This window comes from Mandrillus leucophaeus, unplaced genomic scaffold, assembly GCF_000951045.1.
Source record: "Mandrillus leucophaeus isolate KB7577 unplaced genomic scaffold, Mleu.le_1.0 Scaffold815, whole genome shotgun sequence".
NCBI classification, from domain to species: Eukaryota; Metazoa; Chordata; class Mammalia; order Primates; family Cercopithecidae; genus Mandrillus; species Mandrillus leucophaeus.
The window spans coordinates 540,424-545,466 of NW_012108864.1; the positions used below are offsets into that span (position 1 = coordinate 540,424).

Consider the following 5,043-nt stretch of genomic DNA (forward strand, 5'->3'; position numbering starts at 1 on the left):
GATGCAGTTTATTCATGCAAGACAATAACATACTCATAACTGGAAATAATTAAAAGATTAATTCAAAGGAGACTATATTTTCCCTGTCTCATAGGCAATTAAACTAAGACACTTAATCTCTCAACTGATTTCTCCTGAACAAGAAATAAGAGATAAAAATCTAATCTTCTCACCTATAAGCCAGGGCCGTCACATGGATATAATTTCACAATAACTGTTATGCATTGAATTGTGTCCCCCTAAAAGATGTTTGAGTCTTCACCCCTCAGTAACTGTGAATGTGACCTAATTTGGAAACAGGGGATCTAGATGATCAAGTTAAGATGAGATCATTAGGGTGAGCCTTTATCCAATATAATTGGTATTCTTATAAAAAGGGGAAATTTGAAACAGAGAGAAGCATGCACTCAAGGAAGAATGCCAGGTGTACACGAAAGCAAAGACCGGAGTGATGCATCTCCAAGTCAAGGAACAGCAAAGATTGCTAGGGGAAAGGCATGGAGCAGATTCTCCCTCGTAGCCCACAGAAGGAACCAACCCTATCATCATCTTGATCTTGGACTCCCAGCCTACAGAACCAGAGAGACAATACGCTTCTGTTCTTCTAAGCCACCCAGTTTTTGGTTCAGTTGCTATGGCAGACTTAGGAAACTAATATAATAACCATAAGAACTATACTTCCATAATTTTGAGTCTAGACTCAAAACTTAACTAGAAAATTTTAAAACACCTATTTGAATCATATAAACAGTATTATTTTCTTTCCTCAAATTTGGCGAAGCTGTCTGCTAAGCTTTGTAACTTTGGACAAGTCATCCTCTTCGAGCTTTGGTTTTCTTATTTGTAAATTAAGACACAGTTTTAAAGACCAAACTAAGATAACATACAGTAGGTGACTCTGCAGACTTTGAAAGTTACACAAATATCAAGTACCATTATTATCAACAAAATTACATGACTGTTATCTAGTAAAAAATACAGTTGTACTATATACATCAAGCCATAATTACTTACCTACAGAAGATGTGCTCACATCCTCCTAAGCACACAGGCTCTCTCAGAATGTTAGTGCTGTTTGAAGAAATTAAAACAATCAAGACTTGAGTCATTGTTAAATAAACATTTCATACCCAATACTTCATCCAAGGCCCAACACTACCATATTTCTCACTTTCTCAAAGCAGAAGGTATTAGGGATGAATATTTGAAAGGCTGTTACTCCTTGGTTAAATATTATGCCATAACATACCTGCTGATTTTAAATAGTAACTACCAAAGAAAGTTGGAGAAAGGAACAATTTTTTTCAAGTGTCCCTAAACCTCTTGAGGCAAAACCAACTACTGGCTGCTTCTTTTCAACTACTAAGGTGTATCTTCCCCTGAAGTGTAGATCATATACCTCAAAATGTCACCCACACATAGAATGACCATATAATGTATTGTCCAAATGAGAAAACTGAGAGTGAAGAGGAGTCATCATTGAACAGGATACTGGGACAATAAGAATAAACCAGGACTGTCCCAGACAAACCAGGACATCTGGTCATTTTGACTGTAAGAAACCACGGTTTCCCATTTAAAAAAACATGTGCTTCTTACTATGGTAAAGTAGCCACCCATTTTTCAGCTATATTGTGAAAAATGCAGCCATTCTTTCAGTTCACAGCAAGTTAATTGTTCTTTAAGCAAATGTAAACAGAAATCATCAGATTGGCAGTCTGTCTGCAGACAGAATGAAGTTCCCTGCAGTCAGCAAAGAGGCAAACAAAATATTCCTACTACTGTCCATCAAAATACCTGCTACATTTGTTAATCCTAAGAAGGTAATGATACTAATAAATATACACCAAGACATTTTACTCAGTGGATGTAATGTACCCAGAGAAGTAAAGCCTTTTAAATGATGAGCACTTTTTGTGCTTGGTTTATTATACTAACTCTAAAACCTTTAGGTATTTACACCATTATCATCAAATTACCTCTGTACACATAGCACATATCAAGAAAAACAATTCTCCACATTTCTTGCAAGATTGAAAGTATCACACTGTACATCTTAATAGATATGAACATTCAAGTGAAACTGAGCTTTTCAGAAAGATTGCTAAAAACAGAGTACACACCCACAATGTTATTCTCAAGATACTGAAAATGGTGCTCACTGACATTACAAAACCTATTACTTTTTAAAAACTCACCATGCCTGATTTTTGTATCACAGTATGTACAAAGTACTGATAAAAATACGACTTGTGACTCTGCCAATTAACATGATCTCTTTTAACATTCATACTGCGCCTATAATTTTTGTTATTTGACCTACCAAACCTAACCTCCTTTTCTCCATCAAGTGTACTGAATTCTATTTCGTGGCAAGCTCCTCCTATCACAATATCCTTCCTTTTTTTTATTACATCGCCCTGGCCAAACCTCCACCTTCAGGTTGCTCTCTACCTTGAAAAAATTCCATTCAGTTTCTGAGCACCTTGGATTCCGATTCCGTATCCAGCCCAGGCCAGACTTAACTATTTCCAAGCCGCCTTCTCCACTACCTAATTGTGCTGACCTCTTAGACACTCACGGATGCCAATCTATAATGCTAGATAGGCCCCAGAGCCTACTTCTTCCTTGCCTACTCAGGCTGTGAATAACCACTATAAAAAGAAAGAAAGAAAAGAAAGAAAAGAAAGAAAAGAAAGAAAAGAAAGAAAGAAGGAAAGAAGGAAAGAAAGAAAGAAAGACAGAAAGACAGACAGACAGACAGACGGAAGGAGGGAAGGAAGGAGAGAGAAAGAGAAAGAAAGATGTATAAACTTCTCTCTATAAACTCATTTGGTAGCAACTGGGTACTGCGGCTCATGCCTGTAATCCCAACACTTTGGGAGGCCGAGGCGAGAGGATCACTTGAGGCCAGGAACTCGACCGGCCTGGGCAATGTGCTGAAACCCTGTCTCTACTAAAAATACAAAAATTAGCCAGATGTGGTGGCGCATGCTTGTAATCCCAGCAACTTGGGAGGCTGAGGCATAAGAATCACTTGAACCTGGAAGTTGGAGGATGCACTGAGCCAAGACTGAGCCACTGCACTCCAGCCTGAGTGACACAGCGAGACCCTGTCTCAAAAATAAATAAATAAAAATTTAAAAATATAAAAATTAGCCAGGCATGGTAGTGCACGCCTGTAATCCTAGCAACTTGGGAGGCTGAGGCACAAGAATCACTTGAACCCAGTAGGCACAGGTTGAGGTGAGCCGAGATTACACCCCTGCACTCCAGCCTGGGTGACAGAGCCAGACTCTGTCTCAAAACAATAACACAACATAACATAACATAACATAACATAACATAACATAACATAACATAACATAACATAACATAACATTCCATTCCATTCGGCAGCCTCTTCATTTTTCTATCTCTACCAAAGTCATGTGTTAGATATTCCATAAATAAACAAACAAATGAATAGATGGCTATTCAAAACAATCTCTATGCTTCCTCATCTCATTAACTTTACTGGAACTTAATGGTGTAGGTTTTTTACCACCTAAATACATTTTTATCTTTTCACCAGTCATCATACCCCTTCCAAGAGTCTCAGAGGAAATTTCAATCTCCTTTAGTCACTCTTCCTAAAATATGCTGCTCTCTCTAGTTCCCATATCTTTCCTGCCTCCCAAAGCACTATATATTCATAATAGTTGCCTTTCTTCTCTCATTTGCATTTACACAGGAACAGGTAATCTCTCCTTCAATGCAGAAAAAAAACACTGTTTTGATCATACCTCCCATTCTACCTGCTGCTCCATCTCTTCCCTTTCTTGAACAGATAAAAGTTCTCAAATGAGTGCTCTATACCAGCTACTCCCATCTCCTCACCTGCCTAGCTTTAACTCCCTCCACTCTGCTGAAACTGTTCTCCAAAGCATTTTTGGTCCCTTTCTCTCTGACCACTCTGGGAAATAACACTGATCTCATCTTCTTTCCCGAAACCTTTCCTTCCACCGAATTTTCATATTTTAATACACATTTATCTGCCTATTTCAGCATTTCCTTAGCTGCTTCTCCTACCTCTCCATGTAGGCATACCCCCAGGATGCAGTCCGTAGCCTTCTGGCTTTCTCTGGCAATACTTGACTCAATGCCTTGATTCTGGTTTTCAACTTTAAATTTCCTTCCTAAGATGACTGAACTCTTTAGCTATAGTTTGTAACCTTCACTCTAGCAATAAGATGTTATCATCTATTAGTAATGATTTAATATGTGGGAATAACTGATCAGTAGTACTAATTATTCTAACTAGTGAGCTAGAATATATATTTGTGTTGCTGTTAATAGATAAGGAAAGATAATGGAAATGTGAATGAGAAGTATGTGCACTTGTGTGTACTGGGGATGGGAACAAGGAAGAAAGTGTGTGAGCCAAGCTGAGAGAGAAGGGAGTGCCAAATTCAGAAGAATTTCAATGGAAAAGCTCAAAAGGTGAACTCATCTGTGCCAAAGTCAGACTTTGTGAGGATGGCTAGTGCTCAGCTAAGATATACTGGAATAAAAACATTTTCAGCCGAGTTCAGGCCTGCAATCCCAGCTACTCACGAGGCTGAGGCAGGAGGATCGCTTGAGCCCAGGAGTTCAAGGTATACCGTGTCATGATCGTGCCTGTGAATAGCCACTGGGCTCCAGCCTGGACAACGTAGCAAGAACACGTATCTTTAGAAAAAAAATTTTTTTAAATTATTACAACTAGGAGATACCTATCAAGAATATAAATGCATCCAACGTTAACTCAGCTATTCCACTGCCACGAATTTATTCTTCAGCAACACTAGATCCTCGCAAAAATGAAACTTTCAAACACCCAAGATATCTAGACAAGATTCTAAAAGCTTCCAGAGATTAAGAAATAATAAAATTAAATGTCATATATATATTTTAACAAGGAAACAGGATACCATAAGACTTCTCAAGGGTAATAAGAGATGCTACAGAACTGTGGAATGACGCCTTCAAAATAATTATTGAAAATTATTTTTACTTTGAATT

General features: G+C 38.1%; 1 protein-coding gene across 1 annotated transcript in view; it reads right to left on the reverse strand.

Annotated features, from left to right (window-relative positions):
• BARD1 (BRCA1 associated RING domain 1) overlaps positions 1–5,043 on the reverse strand; it is an 87,468-nt gene that overhangs the window by 73,626 nt on the left and 8,799 nt on the right. The gene's annotated exons all lie outside the window — the stretch shown is intronic.